Here is a 20,883-nt window from a genome sequence, read left to right as displayed (position 1 = left end):
TAAATGAAGGTAACACGTAGGACCCTTGTTCTAATCCGTAGCTTTTCTGCCTCTGTCACTACAGCTTTTTGGTGGTGTTCGGAAGTGGGTCCTCAGGGGCCTTCAAATCCACCACGCTGTACCCACCTGTTTTTGTTTTTGTGTTTAGCATTAATTCTTGGGACTTCTTTCTTTGTCTTCCCTTTAAAGATTAGATTGAAGGCTTATTAAGCAAAGACAAAAACGTTCAATGAACAGATGATAACTTGTTTCAGAAGTAATTAACTTTACCTTTTCTGAATCTATACTAATGAAGATATGTGTGTGCAAACAAAAGCCCTTCTTGAACGTGGGGGGGGGCAGGGGTGGTGTCAAAGGTCCAGCCCCAGCTTGTCACTGGCCAGCAGTGTGACCTTGGGCCAGGCACACAAGGTCACCTGTTTCCCTCACTGCGAAGTGGGGATCAGACCCGCATCTCTCCTTGGGCGTTCCGGGAAGACTGAAGGTTCACCTCACGTCCCAGAACCAGGACCTCGTGAGTCGTGGACAATTGTCTGTTGTTCCTGTTGTTTTTATGGCTGTTCTTGTTTGTGTCTTTCCCAGACCCTGTTGGGACACCAGAATCCGAACCTGCCCCGGGAGACAGGGACAAATGGAAGGACACGCAGAGAAAGACTGGGAACCGGCCCTGCCGCCCCTCGGTCCCCACCCGCTCCCGAGGCAACTCACTGAAATGTGGTGTAACGCACACTGTTCCCTTCATCATCATTTTTCTCGTTAAAGATTACCTTTACGGACAGCAATACGTGTAAACCAAGATGTCTGTAAGACAAAAGCTACTTTGTAACTTTATAGTGCTGAGGTAAAACACACACAGTTACCATTTTATTCAGGTCTCAGTGCACAGCTCTGTGGCATGAAATGCATTTACACTGCAGTGGCAGCCGCCGCCCTCGCTGTCGGTCCCCAGAACTTCTCCGCCGCCCCAAACGGAACCTGTGTGCCCGTTAAACAGCACCCCCTCTCCTCTTCCCGCAGCGCCTGGGAAGCTCCTCCTTGTATGAACGTGCCTGTACTGCAGGTGCCCACACTGGCCCTCTCTGCCTGGTTCTTCTCACTTAGCGTCATGTCCTCGAGGGTCGTCCCTGCTGCAGGAGGCGTCAGCTTTCGTTTGTTTTTGAAGGCTGGACAATATTCCAAGGTGCCTACACCACATTTATCCTTCAGTGGGCATTTGAGTTATCACCACCTTTTTGCTCTTGTGAGTGATGCTACAGACATTGGAGGCATGTGCGAATATGTGAGAGCCTGGCTTTCATTCTTGTGTGTACCCACCTGGAACTGGGATTACTGGTTCCTATGATAATTCTACGGGGCTCTTCGAGGAACCTCAATACTGTTTCCCACAGCGGCTGCACCAATGTCCATTCCCACCGGCCAGGCACATATTTTCTCGTTCCTCCACAGCCTCACTAATGCTTATTTTCTGTTGTTTGTTGTTTTGTTTTCAATAACAGCCATTCGAACGGACACGAAGTGGTATCTCGCTGTGGTCTTCATTTGCATTTTCCGGATGATCAGTGATGCTGAGCATCTCTTCATGCCCTTGTCGTTCATTTTGGCATATCTGCCTTTGAGAGATGTCTGTTCAAGTCTTTGCCCACTTTTGAGTTGGGCTGTTTTTGTTTTGCTGTTGTTTGAAACATTTTGTTTTTTTAAAAAAATAATCTTATTTATTTATTTCTTAAATTTTATTTATATTTAGAAGGAAAGGGAAGGAGAGAGGGAGAGAAATATCAATGTATGGTTGCTTCTCGTGCGTCCCCTGCTGGGAACTGGCCCGCAACCCAGGCATGTGCCCTGACTGGGAATCGAATCGCGATCCTTTGGTTCACAGGTCTGTGCTCAATCCACTGAGCTACACCAGCCAGGGGAACATTTTGGCTTTTAAACAATTGCAGTTTTTAAAATAATTCACATGTTGGGGGCAAATGGGCTTATTAACATTTTAGAATACAGGGTGTCCAGTTGAAGTGGAAAATAATTTCTAGCTCTGAGGATGCCTTCTTTTCAACATTGTCAACACAAAGAATGTACTATTTTCTAAGTTAGGTCGGACTTACAGTAGACATCAAGGTGAGTAAGATATAGAAAAAAAGTCAGCGGAGTTTTGTGGTTTCAAGGTGAGACTGGAGGGCCACTAAGAACCTGAGCTCATCTGTGAGAGAAGGAGGCAGAACATCTTTCTTTATGGTCATTATGTTATAGTTTATGCCAAGAACTATCTTAGATGCCATGACCTTGAGGCCAAACTGCTGGCGAGAGGAGCTGATGTCTGGGGGGATGCAGGGTTACCGGCAGATGGGTTTTTTTTTTTACTAAAGGGGAAACTGGACCGGCACCACCAGGCCTGGCAGGGGCCTGTTAGGGCCACGTGGAAAACCTGCTTCCGACATCTCAGTAACCCGATTCCAGGAGCCCGCGGGTGCAAGTGGCCTGGCCCAGTGTTGACATCAAGGCTGGGAGGTCTTCGATGGAGTTTTCAAACCTTTCTGTTTTATGATGGACCATCCATCAGGAGTCTGGGGCCCCACAAGGCCCGGTGCACAAGGCAACCTCGGGAGTGCACTTGAGCAACCCAGCAGGTTATCACCTACCCCGTGCTGCGAGCTGGAGCCCGAGTTGTTAAAATGTTAACAGGCAGAGGCCTGGAGCTGTGCTCTCTGGGATGCAGAGAGGGGTTCCGAGGCTTAGTGGCCCTTCCCCCGGCTCCCAGGCCCTAGGGAGTGTCCTCCACGCGGCTGGGTGTGGTGCTCTCCAGCCACATCGCTCCCGGAATGGCCGCGGGCCTGCGGAGCGGAGGCCGGACCTCCCAGCCCTCCCCACGCCTTTCCTGCTCTACGTCTCAATCCAGCTCCTAACATCTCAATATGGTTTTTAAACAGTTTGAAGCTAAAGGCTCCGTTCAGCCCACACAGGGGCGCTTGGAAGACGCGCGGCCGACCTCGCGGAACTGAGATGAGTTTGGGGGGCTCTGGGGCGCAGGGAGAAGAGCCCTCCGACCCCGTAAACACAGACATTCGGTCCAGGTGCGGCCGGCGGCCGGCGCTCGGCCTGGATCGCACAGTTTGGCGTCCAGACTAATCTCACGGCGTCCCTGGCGGAGGAAGGGCGCCCAGCGAGCCTCGGACCCCGACCCTCTGCTCCCCGGGCCGCCGCGCGCCTCTCCTGCGAGGCCCGGAGCTCCCACCCGAAGAAAGGTCTAAAAATAGCCCGGGGAGATCCAAGCAACAGAAAGGAACATTTTTTTTTTTAATGTGTAAAAAATGTTTTGCTTTTCGTAGGGAATACGACTGCTGCAAGTTCCGGCACATAAGGCCCTCTCCCCAAGCACCCACAGCCATCGCCACCTTTCGGGCAAGGCGCGGGCACCGGCTCCCGGATCCGGATTTGGGGAGCGCAAGTGCCCCCTGTGGCCGGCCCGAGCGTGACCCCGCGGGCCTGAGAAGGCAGACGCGGCGGGCGCGGGGGCCCAGGAGGAAGTTGGAGCCGCGGGGCCAAGAAGGGGGCAGCTCGGCGCCGCGGGCCTGGCGGGGGCCCGATGGGGCCAAAGCCACACCGGGGCGCTGCGCCCAGGCTGGGCTGGGCGCACGTCCCCCCATGTGGCCAGCCGCCCGGGGCCCCACGTGGAAGGGGTGGAGGAGGAAGAAGGGAGAATGGGGGGGGGGCCGGAGCCCGGGCCGTTAGGGCGGGATCCTAGCCCCTGCCGTCGAGGCCCCCTCACTTCTACAGGGCCTCCCGGGCGGGGCGGGGCCGGGGAGTGCCCGCCGCGCCCGGCCCCCTCGCCAGCCTGCCCGCCCGCCGCGCCTGTGTGCACTTTCGCAGAGCCACTAATCCCCGGAGACAGCCGATTTGTAGTAAGGAGTAGCTCTAGGGGGCGAGGCTGGCCCATGTGGGGTTGTGTCATTGGTTTGCAAAGAGAGACCCCGCCTTTGCCAAAAAAAAAAAAAAAAAAAAAAAAGGGAGCGAGGAGTGAGCGAGCGGCGACCCTCACCTCGCCTCCCGCCTCGCTCCGGAGCTGCTGGCGGGCACCGGGGACGCGGCCAACGCAGCTTCTTTCCCTTTCCTTTTCTCTCCGCTTTCCTCCTCCTTCCCCGGAGGAGAAAACAAATAAAGAAGAGCAAATAGCCGAGAGGCGCTCGGCATCCAGGACGCTCCCTCCCCCGATCCAAGTTGGAATTAGCATCCTCCCGGGGGTGAGCGCGGCGCGGCGCGGGGCGTGCGCGGCCGGGGACCCCCAGTTCGTCCCCCTCCCGGCGGGCGCGCGCGGGCCCGGACCCGGGTGGGGAGCCCTGGGAGCCGGGTGGGCGGAGGAAGGGGGTGGGTGGGTGGGGAAGTAGGAAGAGGCTTGGCGGCGAGGGGAGGAGGAGGAAGGGAAGGGGAGGGGTAGGGAGGGGAGGGGAGGGGAGGGAGGGAAGGGCGGGAGGGGGAGGGGCGGGGCGCTGGAGAGATTAAGTTTTTGTGTGTGTGTCCCTGTGTGCGTGTGTCATTTTAAGGTGGCCCGAGGAGCGGAGGACTGAGCCGAGAGCCATGCCGCGCTGAGGGGGGGCGCCGCACAGCCGCCGCCACCGCCACCGCCGCCGGGTGGGGTGGGAGGGGCGGGAGCCGCTGCCGCCTCCCGGGTGGGCGCCCTTCGCCGTGGACGCTGGCGGCCCGGGACCAGGTAAGAGGGGCCCCGGGGGAGGGCTGGGGCCGCCGCCGCCCCCGCCTCACCTGCAGCGGCGGGCTGGGGGCACCGCGCCCGCGTCTCACTGCGCCACTCGGGGCGGGGAAGGAGGGCGAAGGACACGAAGCCGGCGTCCGAGGACATCTTGGGTCTGCGCCCCGGGCCCCGTGTCCCTGCTCGGCGCCCGGGGGTGGGCGCCGGCCTGGGGGGTCTCCGCCTGCTGCCCCCCACTGCCGGTCGCGCCAGGATTTTTGTTGTTGTGATGAGAGTTGATGAATGCGAAGTAGGCGGTCACCTTCCCATCAGCATTGGCATAGAAAAAATAAAGAAATCCCGAGCGCGGCGGCGTCTCGGCGACGGTTTCCTAGGCGCCCCCGGCTCCTGCTCCCCGAGGCCGGTGGGTGCGCGCGCGGGGACCGCCCGCGACCCAGGCCGAGCGCGCAGCGCGCCGCGGGGACAATATGGCCGGATCCCCGGAGACCGGGAGTCCGAGCGCTCGGGGCCTTGCGCTTGCGGGGCGGGGGTGGGGGCAAGCGGGGGTCCGCAGGGAAATCGGGGCGCGCGCGGCCAGGAGCCCCCAGGGGAGCGGCCCCTGCTGGCCCGGGATTCCGCGCGGCGCTCCGGGAGCGGTAGCAAAAGACTGGAGAGCAGGAGAAGTGGAACCCTTTTGTTTTGCCGGCCCCGCATTGTTGGCTCCTCCGGGCAGCCGGGCCACATCTGCCACCGCCGCCAACACTGCCGCGTTGGGCTCGGCCCGCCAAAGTCGCAGCGGGGCGGGGGCCCAGGGTGAGCCGGGCCGCGGGCGGGGGCTAGGAGGGCCGGGCATTTCCTCTGCCCGGCCGCGCTCCCGCGGGCACCACTTCCTTTTCGCCCGCTGCCGCCCGAGTCCGGCCCGCCCGCCTACCCCGCCCGGGCTGCACTTTTCGGGTGGGGCGAACCAGAAAGAAAAAGTTTAGCAGGAGGGGCTGGGGAGGGCGCGCCCCGGGCGGCAGGGACCCAGCGCGGCGCAGCTGCAACTGGGCTGCCGCGGTCTCCTTCCTCCTCGTGCTCCGCAGCCAGGACGGACCGGCGCGGCCGAGGGGAAGCGCCTTTCTTTCTCTTCCTCGCGATCTTCCCAGCGCCCGGGGCAAGTTGGGCAGAGGCGCGCGGCAGCTGAGGCGCGCCGGGGCCTTTCTCCAGCCGGGGGCCAGGCTGCGTGGCTGACTGCCCGAAACCCACGCAGCACCTTGGTGTTGTGAAGCCGCAGGCCCAGGAGCGCTGCATGGTCACAACCGGCCGCGGCTAGAAACACACGCGTACACACGGGCACTGAGTGTACGGGTACGCGAGTGTGATGATCCCACCCCCCGCCTGCGAATACTTTTTCCGGAGGCGGCCCAAGCAGCAGTTGGCTCTCTGGGTCCCCGCGTTTCGTATTTTACAAGGAAAAGGAGGAAATTTTCGTAGAAATCCCGTTTGCTGTGTCCTTGAGAGGGAGGCTCTTGGCAGTGGCCTACGTCGTCGAGCCGGGCTCACTTGCCCTATCCGAGCTAAACAGATCTTTCTGGATTCCTCCACCCCCTTTTTCTTTAAAGATGGAAGATCGGGTTAAGTTCTTAGAGAGTCAGATGTGAGTGGCTTGAAGGGTAGACAAGAGAATTCTATTCTATAAATATGCATTGGGAATTTAAAATGCTAAGTGCCTTATTTGCAATTCTGTTGGATAGTCTAGAGGCTGGTGTATTTTTATCTGACATGGATAATTTGGAGGGGACCTGTATTTTGGTTAGTTTACAAAGTGACTCTGCCTCCTGACTTTGGCGAAATGTATTAAACTCTCCTACAAGTCTCCCTGCTCGGCTCTTGGGTTCAAAGGCATTTTGAGAATCATCTCGTGTTCGGTATCTAAGACTGTGGTTCTGCCTCTAGGGTTCCCAGAGTAGAAATAGTTTTCGTGTACTTAGGAGAATTACACTGTTTTGATTTTTTTCCTTACAAATCTTTTATATTTTGAAGTAATGGGAGTTTAAAGGGTCTTGTTTTTGTAGTCATTTGATTTCAAAGAGTACTTCTTACAGCAATTATAAAGTGATATTCCAAATGCTAATTAAACACTTTCAGTCAGAGCAGCTCTAATATCGAAACAGGATTTTTTTTCTTTATTGTAGGTAATCCAGGCTGTATCCTAGAGTTGAAACACTAACTACGCTTTTGTCTGGCATCAGATCTCTGAAAGAGTGTCTCTGACACTCTCCTGTAAACACCCCTGGTGCCCTTTTTTATTGCCCCCCCCCCGAAGAAAAGTTAATGAGACTGTAGGTTTCAAGCAAAAAAAAAAACAATAAAAAAAAACCCAGGCCCTCCTTCCTGCAAAATATGCTTACAGTTCCCATTGAAGTTGGATGTCAGCCGTGAATGCACTTGTCTTTAATGAAACCAGTTTAATCGTTCACACTTGATCAAGTATAACAGGACCAAACAAAGGAAATAAGCATATTTCTGTAGCGTGGAGGGGCTTAGTGTAAGTGTCGATGTCGGTCACCCCCTCCCCCCACTCTGCTCTGAGTGCGAGGGAGTGAGGCTTGAAGGCAAAGGGAATTTACGGCTCTGATTGGCTTTCTGTGCCCCAGGGGTAGGGGACTTCAGTTTGTCAGAACAGAAAGCAGTTATTAGTGGGAATTTTAAAATGTTAAGTTTGGGGCTTGCTTTGACCCTGAGAGGGTGCTTTTTGGCTTAACTCTTTGTCCTGTTTGGAAAGATGTGACTAAGGGGTTCCCGATTGCCCTCCTTTCTAATTGTACCTTAATGAGGCTGAGTGGAGGGTGGGGTGGCTCTGTGCTTGTGCTGGGGCCCTGTGTTATTTACGACTTCACTTGGGACCTTTGAAAGGGGCCCTCGAATGGGTGTTCTGCTGGGGAAGGGGCAGGGTGCACTGCCTTCACTTACCGTGATTTTAAAAAACCTCTTTGTATCTAAAATGTATTGTTTTGCCCAGCACAGAGTTTCACCTCTGTCTAGGACTTAGTCCTTGACTCAGGAAAGAAGTATTTGCCAAGTGTGTTTCTCTAAAGTTAAGAAATGAAAAAAAAAAAAAAAGTCTAGCCACTTAAAAACAAACGCTACTAGCACTGTAAAAATACACTAGTGACATATTTTGGTCTTTTAAGACTCAGGGCACACCTGTTCCTGTCCCTGACATTGTTCCTCTGGTCGTGTACACAAGACGAAGCAGGAAAACTTGCTATCGGTATAATTATTAACCAGCCCCTCCTCGGTTCCCCTCTCGGGGAATAATCGATAGGTAGCTTTATTCTTGACTCTTAAAACTCCAAACGGGAGTCCTCTTCCCAATTCTGAAAAACCTTTTAAAGAGAGGTGAAATGAAACAAACGGCCACAACAACAGCACCCAAAACTACAAGACCCGTGCGCCAGTTGGCCAGGCACAAGGTAAATAAAGGGTGAGGATGTAAAATACACGCAGAACAAGCCGCGCGCTGCAATCCAAGAGGTTGTTTTGCTGGGAACTACGGAAGGTCGAAAGCCGAGGAAGCTCAGGATGGCTCCTCTCGTTGGAAATCCTGGAGGCTCGCTGATTGAAAACAGAAAGGAGGGAGGACGTCTGGCCCCCAGAGGCGCCGCCGGAACAGTGCCAGAGGGCCCGTGGCAACAGCCCCCTTCTGCCAGGAGTCGTTTTCGGAGGCAAAGTTATATACCCTTTGCACTTAATGCTTTCCCTAAATGGAAAAAAATGTAAAGAGTTGACAGCTACGGTAGAATGGCCGCCCCTGTTGTCGTTTTTTACCTCTTGTCATTTCAACATAGAAAGCTGTCACCATAATGTATGGCAGTGCAGCCCGGGTCCCTCCGTTAATAATGTTTCCATCAGTGAGGAGCAGCAGCCCAAGTGTCCCCTGCCCCTGAGACAGGCCACACATACACATTCACACACTCCCCAACCGGGGAAGGACGTTTCTCTGGTAGGCGGGGCGCAGGCAGCTCTGGGAATCTTCCCACCACCCACCGGCAGGCCGAGAGCTCCAGTCCTGGGGGTGAGACGCATTTTTGCAGTCAGTAAAAAGTGAGTGCCGGCTTCCTGACCCTTTGAAAAGAAGTACTCGTCCGTAACAGGAGCGGAAGTGGGGGCGCGGTTCCCCCCAATCGCCCTGGAAGGACTGCTCCGGGGGACCCGACTGAGAACTTTCAGTGGGCACGTGACAGCGCTGGAATGGAGACGCCCGCCGAGCCCGGGCTTCTGCGCAGCTATCGGTTTCCTCCCGTGCGCCCGGTGAGCAGCCCTAATTCACAGGCTCCAGTTACAGCGCCGGGGGAGGGGGAACGCGAGGCTTCTCTCCCAACCCGATCTTTTGAAGTTAATTTTTATTCAGGTCCGTGTTTGATGGAATATACGTATCAAAGACTTATGAAAGGGTTTTCTTTTTTTAACCCCATTTCTTGGTTTGGAAAATTATATTTAATCATCGCTAAAAAACTCCGGTGCCGTTTTTAAGGTGTTCACTGTTCCTTTTGATCCTGATTTAATGGATAGTATCCAGAGGCCATCCGCAGGACTGTGATGACATTTCACGGAGGGATGTTTGGGCGGAATCTGGAGTTTGCTTTTAGCCGTCATTATGAATGTTTAAAGCCTAAATGCTGGCTGCCCTGGGCCTTTCAAGGCCTGCTCCGTGGAAAGAAAGGCTTTGCGCACTGTGCAGAAAGAAAGAGGGGGGTTCACAGATGAATACAGACTGTACCATAGGGAAAGAGGCAGGCGCCTGTGCGTGGGGGGCTGTTGACCAGGGAGCCGAGGGCCGGTTCGCCTTCGTTCTTCTGACGGCTGGAGAGCACAGGACCTTAGGGAGCTGCGGTCGGGATGCGGGCGTGGAGGTGTGGCCATAGGCCTGCCCGGGGCTTTCATAGAAGGTGGTCTTCCCTGGATCACCAGGGAACTTCCTGTGCTTTTCCTCTCTGGGGCTCCGAGTTTTTGAGGAAAGGTTCTCAAAGCACATAGGAGAGTCCTTCGGAGAAAGTAAAAAAGGCAAACTTTTCCCCCTTGAGGTGCAATTTTTAAGAAATCATTCAACTCTTCCCAGAAATGGAAGCGTCTTAAGTCACCTTCATTGTGTTGCGTCTGTTTGTGTTACTCTCCTGTAAAAGCCCTTTTTTTTGGGGGGGGGGTCTGTGTCGTGTCAGGGAAAGTGCAGTTGGAGTGAGGGTTTGTTGGATTTGGGGGGGTTTGTGCTGCGGACCCTGCCTCTCCTCTGCTCACAAAGCGGCCCTGCGTCCACGGGGAAGCTGGGGTTACGGGGTGGAGCCGGCTCTGTGGCCAGGGGGACAAGCCCCCCTGCTGCCTCTTTCCCGCCCCTTCCCGGTGTGGGGGTCAGTGTAGATAGACACGGGCTACTGTTGGGGCCCATGCTGGTCTGACCTCAGGCAGGTCCACTCAGTCAGAACTAAAGGGGCAAGTGGATCTTGCCATCTGTATCTAGCCCAGCTCCCCCTCCTTGAATGTTCTAGAAATGACCTGGTTTAACTGTTTCTGTGACTAAGTTTAACAGATGGTGCCTGTTGGTTTAATATTCACAAGAATTTTGATGAAACAGTTGGGTTCTTATTCACGGGGCAAGTGATACCTCTGGTTTTGTGGAGAACTGTGCTTCTTTCCTAGGCGATAACAGAGCCTTCATTTTTCCCGAGGGGCCGGTGGAGTTTAGGGGATGTTAATCCCAGTTAGCTCTTGTTCCTGAACCTGGCGGGCAGACTCACCTTGGTTGTTTTCTAGGAATCTCAGGCTGTTGGGGGGGGGGGGGAGAGTTCTTTTCATCACCGTGGCACTTACAGTCTTAACCACTTGTAAAATGTACAGACACACCTTTGTGTTGCTTTTACTCCCTTCAAAAGTGCTCTTCTGATCAGAAATGTGCTTTTTGCATTAAAGTAAATCCTTGATTATGACTTGAAAGACACTGTTAACTGGCTTGAGGTTGATTAGAAACCACTGATCAACTGTTTCTGTGTTGCCTCCCAGCCTAGGTGGTGGCAGAGCGTGTGTGTGGGGGGGGGCTTGTGTGGAGGGATGGGTAACAGAGGTGGTGTGGGGGTCTTTCCTCCAGCTAGCCAGACTGTCGTAAACTCACTGCTGCGCTCCAGCCAGGCCTGAAATCCGGCCTCCGGCAATCTGTCCCAGCCCCGCACAAACAAAAACTTCATTATGGAGTCGCGGACTCCTGGGAAGTTTCTTTGGAAGCAGTGGTAGTCTGAGATCATAGAGGTCAACTCCTCTGGCCTAATGGGATTCCCCTCCCCCCACCCCTGCCTGTGGCCATTTAAAAAGTCTACCTAATGTCCAGGCTTAGCAGAGTGTAAATGGCCTGCGTCAAACCTGCAGCTGTTTGTATTGAACCTGCCCCAGGTGTGGTGGAGGGGGCAGGAGGAACAGCAGGTGAAGTTCCTTTGCTTTTGAGGGGTGGGAGGCCAGGAAAGGGTTTGTGCACCTTTCCTGTTGAATGAACTGGGGTTGGGTTTTTTTTCTTTTGCTGATGGATGTCTTTGGTGCTGTTGGCCCAGAAGTGCAAACAGTCACAATTTATCCTCTGCTTGTGCAAGCCCAGGTGGCTTTGGGGAAGAGATGGGGGCATCCGCGCAAGCCCTTCTGGGTGGTGGGGTATTGCAGTTCTGGGGCCTGCCCACCTGGAGTGCAGCCAGGAGGGCAGGGAGGGCCCTCTGTGGCTTTTACAGCCCAGTCCTCCTGGAGTCGAGAGGCCTCGCCTGGTCACTGGGCTTTCTTTGTGGGAGGCCCAGCATTGGAGCTGCTAGGCCAGATGGGCTGTGTGGGTTCGTAGCTCTGGCTGCGTTCGACCTTCCGCTGGGCCCGGGGGCGGGGCAAGGCTTTCCAAACACCAGATACCCCGAGGGAGGGAGCCCCACACTTGGGTTGCAACTATCTAATGAACTGGGGTGGGGTAACATAGTTTTAAAGTTCCTCCCGTCCCCACTCCAGGAGTCTATACCGCTGGCCGATGCTTATCAGCCCTTCTGGGATTGGCTGGAGCAGGAGGGCCAGCGTGGAAGACAAGTAGCAATGACATTTTCCGCTTTCATTTCTTAGGATTCCAGGAGCACACAGGGCTCCTTCAGGTTGTGGGCTGGAAGTCACTCCAGGGGGGCAATCAATGAGTCTATTTTCCTGCACAGATATCAATATGCACATATAAGCACCTACTACTAAAATCCCAGAATGTTTTTGATCTTAACATTTCACAGTTATTAATCTTCACGACACTCCTGCGGGCTAGGTAAATAGAGCAATTCCTGTTTTATGCGAGGGAGAAATACTGAATTACCGCCCGAGCCCCAGAGAGACCCTTCCCGGCCCCCGGACCAGCGGCGCGCGGTTTGGGCCCCGGGGGGCCCTCCGCCCGGGACTTCCGCTCTACGGCGCGACCTCCGGAGGCCGGGAGGGCAGGCAGGCCCCACGCCGGCCGGCCGCCCCGCACCTGGCCGCGCTCCACCTGGAGGGTGGGCCCGGCCGCCGTCTCCCTTCCCCGACGGCGCGGGGACGGCCGGGTTCCGGGACCCAGGAGCCCGCACTGTCAGCGGGCGGGCCGGTAGACCAGCCCCCCACCTTCGCGGGACCCCGCCGGAAGCGCCCCTCCCCCCTGTGTCCCCCTTTCACTTGTAAATGGGGAGCTGTTTCCTGCCGGGGTGGGTCGTCCTGGGTGCGAGAAACGGCCCCGCCCTCCCCTCCATCCACTTCCTCCTCCCTCCCTACTCGGCCTTTGTGCGGGGTCACCTGGGCGGAGGGTTCTGGGCGGAGGGTTCCGGCCGCACACCCCCGGCGTCGCCCGCGCCCCTTCCGGTCAGGAGAAGGAGCACGGAGGCCACGCCGCACCCCGAGGCGGGCCCGAACCCGCCGCGGAGGCTGGGACCAGAACCAGGTACGGAGCTGCCCCGTTCCTGAGCCACCCCTAGTGATCCCATGTCTGGGGTTGCGTAGTCTCTGTCGTATCCACACACCCCTCTTTCTGGTGGACGCGGAGGGTCGTTGATTGACTGTGCGATGGTGGCCAAGATGCATCAAACAATGGAGGGCCGTGTCGCTGCGACTCGGGCACCGGGTTCCTTGGCAGTGTTGAAGTCCCCACGGAAGGCCTTTCTCTAGGTGTTTGGGATTGTACGGTAAATGGCCGGTAGCAGCTGTTGCGGCGCACCGCGAGGGCCACCACGTCCTGTGGTCTTGCTCCGGCACAGGCCGGGACTGCATCCTCGGCTCTTGGGCGGCCTCGCCTCTCCAGCTCAGGTAGCAGAGCTTGTCCACCGGGTCATTTAAGTAGTTTTTTTGTTTTTGTTAAGGTCACGATGTAGCTACTGTGTATTGAGCACATACTTGGTGTCTTTGTCACTCTCCCTGGACACCTGGGTATGCTCCATTGGATTTTCTCAAGGGTGGGGGGTCCTGTCCGGTGAAGGAGGCACAGCAGGGACACCCCTGGGCCCCAGAGCAGCAGAGCTGGGAGGGGAACCCGACTGTTGTGGGCAGTGCCGTTCCAGCAGGATTTTCTGCTGGAGGAGGAACTCCTGCCCCAGATGCCGCTTCAGTGGCCACCCCAAGAGCAGAGGGGAGGTGAGAGTTTTCCGGGTCCCCGAAATGTGGCGTGGTCCCCGAAATGTGGCGTGGTCCCCAGGGTTCACAGGGGCCTCTCAGAAACAGTTCTCTTTTTCAGGCCCAAAGTGGCTTTCCAGATCACATGGAGGCACGAGAAGTCTGGCTTGTTTTAATTTCCTTCTTTGATTAACGATCTTTTGTTAGGATCTCACCATCTACCACTAAGAAGGGATTTCCAGATAGTTTCCTGGACCAGGCCTGTTTTAAATTCACTGCACTCTCTGGGTTAATGAACAGCATGGCTTGGGATCAGAAGCCTGAGTGGCTGGCTCAGTAGACAGGGGCCCCCACGGGGAGAGTCCTGTCCCTGTGGAGGGCAGACTTTCCAGGCCCAGCGCAGATGCTGGGAGGGCCGGGAGGGCCAGGCACAGTGCTGTCGCCCCAGCCACACTCTGCTTACCCTCACATCCTTCTGGCGGTGCAAGTGAGTTGCTTGCTGTTTCGCCAGTGAGGAGACCAAGGGTCAGGGAGGTTAAGTGAAGTAAGGGAGGCTGAAGAATCGCTAGTTCCAAGTGCATTTGGCTTTGGTTTCTCTGTAATTAATTGAGAACTCTTTTGGCTTTGGACTGGCCCTTGGTTACATTTGGGAGTGGCATTGCCACACTAAGCAAGATAAGACCCCCCTGTCTGATCTCCTTTTCTCCCTGCCCTCCATCTGGCTGTTTCTGATGCACCCCCCCCCCCCAGACCAACACCCCGGGATTATGTGGACAGCTTTCACTGTGCTTAGGGGTTTTGGTGGTAAAATTGGATTCAGTGGCCAGGTGTCATGTTATAAGTAGAATTCCCAAATTTGTGGTCTGGATTAGGGAACTCAGTTGGCGTCTTCTCCGAGCAGGCCCCTCCCTTCCTGTTGTGAGCTCCTCTCTAGGGGGAGGGGCTGGAGGCAGTTGGGGCACCCCGACCTTGACTCCTGTGGACCTCTTACATCAGCAGTTGGTTCCCGTGTTCAACATGGGGGGGCGGTGTTAGCATTTCACCAAAGGGGAATGGTCTGTTCGCACCACGTTTGTGAAAACCAGCTAGAAACTCCTTTCAGCCGGGCAAATCTCCTCTGGGTTGCTGCCTTAGAAAGGAATTTGAATGACTACTCAGAACAAAAGGAACAGCCTTCTTTTCAAAGAGGCGATCAGAATGGAAGGGGAAGGGCCCAAAGTTGGGCGTGTCCTGGGATCGGAAGGTGAGCCCTGCTAGGTGATTAACTCACCTGAAAGGCGTCCAGAGCAGGTGATGCAGGAGCTCTCGGACTGACCTTGCCTTCCTCTAAGGTACGGTCCCCACAAGGTGGAGATCTTCCTGAAAAACAGGCTTTCCTTTAATTATGAGATTACCTTCCTTCCCTACAATGCAGCTCTTCCTTTTGTGAGCACGTGTGTGCTTGCGAACACAGGGGTGCCTGGGAAATCCCTGAAGCCTTGGCTGGTGTCCTGAGGCCCCAGAGGGGCTGGGGGGGTGGGGCATGTACGTGCTGCCTGGGCCTGTGGGTTCCGTCCGCCTTGTCTAATGTGTGGGTGAGGGGAGTGTGGGGGGGTGTTTTGACCAATGAGTCATGTTCACCCTCCTTTGCTGGCCTAGCTCCAACTTGGGTAATGAGTATGTTCTGTGTGAAGCGCCCCCCCCCCCCCACAGTTTCCTACAGGGTCTCCACTCAGTGGAGAAGGGTGGCGCCTGGGTGGGCCGCAGCCGGTCAGGAGTAGTGGGCCAGCTCCCTCCGAGGGCCTCTCACTTGCGTTCCTGCCCAATGGAGAAGGGCGGCGCCGCCTTCTGGGGCCCATCTGCCTGGACAGTGGATGTGGCTGGGTCTGAAGGCATCTGAGAGGGAACTCTCTGATGTCCCTCGAAGTTTCATCACCCTTTGCTGGCTGGTTGGTCACAGCAGGCAGGCTGTTGACGGGAGCCAGGGTTTGTGGGTGGTCTCACATCCTGTCTCTGCAGGAAAGCCTCTGAGCTTGGCGCCCCAGGCCCCGCGGCAGCAGCACCCAAGGGCAACCCGGTAGGCTCCCCACCCACCCGTGCGGTGCTGCGGGGGAACGCCACCTTCTGAGACCCTGTCCTCAGCCTGGCCTTTGTGTGGGCTTCTGCCTCTCCCTGCGCCCTCAGAGTGCTGGTGCTTTCCACTCAGGGCTGAGGGTTTCTTTCTTCCTTTTTTTTTCCTTTCCATACACACCATCCTTTCTTCTGTTTCTCAACTAAGCCTGGGATTAAGAATGTGGCTTCAGCTGACAAAAGCCAGGAGATTTCAGAATTAAAGTTGGAATTTGGTCTGTAATGATGTCTTCCTGAGTATTTAAGGAGGACTTTGAACAGTGGGTAATTTTTTCCCTCCCTAATCTGCCCAGATGTGCTCCGAGTGTAGTGGACAAAGGAAGCAGTGCAGTGACTTCAGTGTCCTCTGCGGTAATTGTGAGCCTGCCGTGTTCGAGTGCCTCGTGTCCCAGGGGCAGGAAGGGACTGGGGCGGTGACGAACAATTTGGTGGCACTCTTACTGCATGTCTCAGCCCGGCCTGAGAGCTTAGCAGCCCCTCAGCGTGGTACGACCACTTGAAACACACATGGCAAGTGTAACTCTCCTTCTTTAAAAATGCTTCACAGCAAGGGAGACTAGAAAGGTTTGTTTTCCCCCTAATTCTTTACGTTTTCTCAATCAGCAGTGGAGGGGGGGCGCCTCAGGGAGGGTGCCCTGGGAGTTGGGTTCTTTGTCATTTGTGGGGAGGGGGGCCAGTGCAGGGAGCGCTTATTGCCCACATCTGTAGCTGAGAGCTCTGTGGCCTGGCGGTGTCTGCGCTGTCCGGCCACCTTCTCCCGGGCACTGGGCTGACCTCGGTGTTCTGTGTGTTCACAGGGGTGGGGGACAGGCCTCGCTGAGATGTCTGCTCCTCCCCCCCAGGGCTGAGGCTGGGCGCAAGGAGGGCTGGCCTTCCCTCAGTCTCCACTAAAGGCATTGTCGTCACCTGTGGGGGGTGGCGTCCAGAGGGACAGGCTCTCCTAGGAGGTAAAGGAAAAGAGATGCCTGCGGGACGTGGGGTTTGCTGACCCCCGCAGAGGACTCTCGTTTCTGAACCTTGAGTGGGGGTGGGAATGGGGTGCACCGCAGGGTTCAACGAGGTCGTATTTAGAAGGCGCTTAGAATAGGCCTGACACATCACAGGTGCTTTTAAAAATACAAACTAAATAAACAAGTGACTCAGCCACTCCTGCCCAGAGGTGCCGTGTGGGCAGCCGAGCAGTTTCCCCGGGTGCCCCTTGCCTCCCTGCGTAGGGTGCAGGGTCCCAGCGCCCACCGTGGGAGGTGGCAAGGCATGGACCCCCACGGGCAAGGAGGGGCTGGCTGGTTTTAGCCCTGGCTCAGAAAGGATAGGTGAGTTTGGGGCATACGAGGAGGGGTTGGGGTGGGAGGTGGGACTCCTGGTGCTGTGAAAACATGCCCCGGAACGCTCTGTGCGTGGGCCAGGGCAGGGGCAGACCTGCTGGGCAGGGAGCAGCCCCTCCGGGCCTGGATTCCTGGGGCCAAAGTGACAAACTGGAGCCCGGTCAGGAGGTTGTTTGAGATCGTGGAATGTAGCTCTGTATTAGGTCACTCCAGAAATGCCTAGTAAAATATTTACTTTCTGTTTAAGACTTACTTTCCCTTCCCAGAGAAAAAGAAAAAGTGAGCCATTCACTGCTGCCTGCCTCTGTCCGAGGGCGGGCGGGTGGGGGTCCACCCGCCTCATTCGAGCCCCAGGACTCACCGCTCTGCCGGGAGTCTGCTTGGTACCTGTGTGCATGGGGCTGACAGAGGGCAGGGAAGGGGGAAGGCCCCGCCTGGTTGGGGGCAGGGGTTTAGGAAGAGACACTGTGTCTGGGCCCTTCCCCTGTCCAGGTCCGAGGGTTGTGGGTTGGTCAGTGCGTCCAGAGGGCTGTGGTCCTTGTCCTGTCCGTTGGGTTTGTCTTCCTGGCACGAGTTGGTCACTTGGGTAACAGCAAGGTCTGCTGACTGGCCCAGGTCGCACTGGGTGGCTGACTGGCTATGGGCGTTCTGGCGCGTCCCAGACGGGGACCTGGAGGTGAGCAGCGCTGGGTCCTGTCCTCCAGACCATTCTCTCCATCGCAGAGGCCCAGCCGGCACCTGCAGCGGCACCACCTGCGTGTGGTCGTGAACCCCGGGCACGGTCACTGCTGTGCACTTCCCGTTAGGCTCCAGGTGGGGGCAGGACGGGTCACGTGAGTGGGAAGTGGGAGGTGGGGCCCAGGAAGAGGTCCTTCCAGGGTCTGTGGAAGAGACCGTTGGTCCCCTCCAGGGCGGGCTGGTCGTTTCATGGGCGAGGAGTTTCTTTAGGCTGAATTCATGCCATTAAAAAAGAAACCTCCCCCGGAAGCAAGATGGTGTGGGATCCTGTCCTTGGGAGGCAGTCCGTGATGGACTGCAGGCGCCCGGGGCGGGGGCCTGCGGCCAGGAAGGCCGGCTCCGGTGTTGCGGGTCCTGGGGAGTGTGTGCGTGGAGAACACGCTGCGGAAGTTTGAGAGACGCTCTGGCGGCCCCGTTTGCTCCATCGTTCCGGTGTCACGGGCAGGAGCAGCAGCAGTGTGCTGGGGTGCTCGGGGAGTCAGTGCCAAGCCCCCTTCCCGCCTTGGCCTTGGTCAGCTCTGCGCAGCGTGTTGTGCCATGTCCCTCGGGAGAGGAAGGTTGGGGCGTGCAGCCGTCCTCGGTGCCCCATGTATCAGGGGTGCTGGTGCCCCCGGAGTCCACAGAGTCCACAGCCGTTCAGTGCCTTCAAGGCAAGGGACTGGCTGTGGGCTCTGTGGTTTTCACTTGGGTGACTCATGCAGTCCCCAGGGGTGCCCAGGTGGTTTGGGGGGGTGGCCTCTGGAGCAGGGGGCATCCCCAGGGCACCCCTGGCAGCGAGTCAGTCTCCTAGGGCTCCACCCAATGCCCCATCGAAGCTCCAGGTGGGGCCGGAACTTCTGTGTTTTTGGTTGACTCCACCCAGTGGCTCCACTGCTTCCAGCCCTGAGCCTGCCAGCAGCCTGACACGGCTGCCTCTCCAAACAAGCCACGCCCCCAGCACACACCCACACCCTTGGGTCTTGTTTTTGAGCATTTGGCACAACAAATGATTGAAAGCTTTTACGTAACTTGGATACACCACCCACTCATCCCAAATCTGAATAACTAGATTCGAAAGTGGAAATAGGAATTTCCGCCCAACCCAGCCAGGGATCTTTGTTTGTTTGTTTGTTTGTTTGTTTGTTGTTTGAAGAGGAACTCTCCACCCCCTTGCACAGCACCAGGCATTGCTAGGTGTCCATTAAAATCACACTTGAGTCCCTGTTCTGACGCACTTGACATCTGACTTTCTTCACCATTCGGTGTGGTCACTGACAGGAGGCTGGGCTGGTGTCACTCACGTCGACTGGCAAGGAGAGAAATTGTCTTCATGGAGTCAATGTAATAAAATATGGGCCACTCCATGAAGTGCACTTCGAAAACCTAGATACACGAGTGGAAGGTGGGTGCAGTGGTGTTGGTGCCTGGTTTCGATGAGCTCGAACTTGGACTCGGCACAAGGCACAGCCACCCTGTGGGGCGGGTGAAGGAAGCCCACCTCCAGGAGCTGGCTGGTGCCTGGAGCGTCATTCCATCCTCAGGCTGGACTCCGTTCTCGGGACGACACTTCCATCTCAGAAATGAAAGTACATGCGTCTTGTGGCGAAGCTTTTACTCTTCATTGGTGAGGTGCAGGCTTCAGTGTGGTAACAGCTTCGTGTCCATGTAGGTGACAGCTTACCTTGGTTGGCCCTTGGCAGAGACCCCTGGTGGCACACTGTTTTGTCCTTAGTGACCCTGCTACGAGACAGGGAGGTGCTGTGGTCACTTCCTGCTTAGGAATTGGCAGACGAGCCTCACCGGCACGGGGTGGGCCCACGGTGGGACCTGGGCAGATCCTCCCCCGGGACCAAATTGCGTGTCCTGCCAACCCAGTTCTGGGAATGACGGTGTGCCTGGATTCGAAGGCAGAGAGGGGACAAGGAGCCTTTGGTGGGAGTCACTCCTGCTCGTTGAAGGTGAACTTGAAAGCACATACGTGATGTCCTCAGACGAGAAGGACTTACAGGGCCTCCATCTGCCCTTTGATACAAGACTGTAGTCTTGGACACAAAGGATTTGCCTCCACTGGTTTGGAGAACAACTACTAGGGCAAGTTTGGGGCCCTTTCTGAGTTGCGTGCGGAGCCATTTGCTATGAGAGAAACGACAGCTATTCCCTTAACTGTCACCCAGCACAGCGGCCCAGGGCGAGGGTGCAGGCCCACCTGCCAGGAGTCCGTCCTGAGCCCCGTTCAAATGTGGAAACACAAGTCTCTGGGGTTCTAGGAGTTTCTTTTGGGGGCTGCTTTTGGGTGTGGGTTAGCAAAGAAATGACTGCGTGATCGATGATGTTAGGAAGACTGGCGGTGTCCGTGTAGACGTCTTAGTAGGGATTAAATACAACAGAAAGCGGGAGGCGTGAGCAGAGGCGGTCCCACCAGCGGCACCGGAGTGGTGGGCAGTGGCGCTACACTGTGTACCCTTCGCAGCTACGCTGTTAGGCATTGCTTGGAAAACACCTAAGAGACTCAGGGAGGAACTTTACAATTTAGTAGATTAAACAAAAAATAGACATGTAATATTTTATGAATAGGGTTTAACATTTTACATCACACGCTAAGGCAGCTCAGTTCAGACTGGCTCGTGGAAACGTGTGCTGTGACGCCAAGACAGATTCGTGTCCTCTGAAAGTCGTCCGTTGAAGGAAAACCTGGGTCTCCAGCGAGGGGAGCCACTACTGGGTGCCAAGCCCTACGCAGGAGCCGCAGGGCTCACCCCGAAGTTCTGTATAGCAGTGAATGAGCGAGAGCTGGGTGGGGCAGGTGCTCAGGGGCTTGGGCAGTGGGGTGGGTCTTTGCCGGGCTGCAGGGTCCGGGAGGGTGGTGAGCCCCTGCCAACTGAAAGAAGGCTGTCGCTGCCTGTGGTTGATTGGGGAGGTGCCCTGTGGTGCATGGGGATGGAACCTCAACCTCCAGGTGTGTGCCTGGGTCCCAGACCCACCTCCTTGTGTCTCTGAGTTCCCAGCGGGGTGGTGGGGATTTGCACTGCCTCCAGGTGTCTGTGAAGGTTTAAGGATGTTGCACGGTAAACCCCAGACTGGCCTTGAGTAGATTCCCCGATGCGGGTGCTGTTTTCACTGGAGGATAGAACGAGGTGTGGGGCGGTGGGAGGAGGGGGCTGGGGCTGGAGATGCGGAGGGGGCCACAGGGCCAGGGGTGGCCCGAGTGTAGATCTGCCGCCGTTAAACATGCCATTTGATGGTGAGAGCTCTGGCTGTGGCTCCCGGGGAGGGAATCAGCTGCAATTCTGCATGGGGGCGGCAAGGTGGAAGGCCTGTCAGAGGCGTGTTTGGGACTCAGACTGACAGTTCCAGGTGACCCCTGGCTGCGGGGCAGAGCGGGAGAAGGTGGGCTCACCTCAGGTGCCGAGGTACTCGGTGGGCCAGTCATGGCATCCACCCAGT

The 20,883-nt window shown here is 56.4% G+C and overlaps 1 protein-coding gene across 1 annotated transcript in view; it reads left to right on the top strand.

The window, feature by feature from the left end:
* The first annotated feature begins 4,007 nt into the window (after positions 1-4,007).
* The window catches only part of CTBP2 (C-terminal binding protein 2), a 128,543-nt gene continuing 111,667 nt past the window's right edge, over positions 4,008-20,883 (top strand). The window contains exons 1-2 of the mRNA XM_037159135.2: positions 4,008-4,235; positions 4,536-4,702. The gene's annotated coding sequence lies outside the window, so the exon portion shown is untranslated. The remainder of the gene's footprint in view (positions 4,236-4,535; positions 4,703-20,883) is intronic.

The sequence above is a fragment of the Artibeus jamaicensis genome, unplaced genomic scaffold (genome assembly GCF_021234435.1).
Source record: "Artibeus jamaicensis isolate MK-2021 breed Jamaican fruit bat unplaced genomic scaffold, CSHL_Jam_final contig_490, whole genome shotgun sequence".
Taxonomy (NCBI): domain Eukaryota; kingdom Metazoa; phylum Chordata; class Mammalia; order Chiroptera; family Phyllostomidae; genus Artibeus; species Artibeus jamaicensis.
The sequence above is the reverse complement of the archived record's forward strand: the minus strand, read 5'-3'. Positions and strand labels throughout refer to the sequence as shown.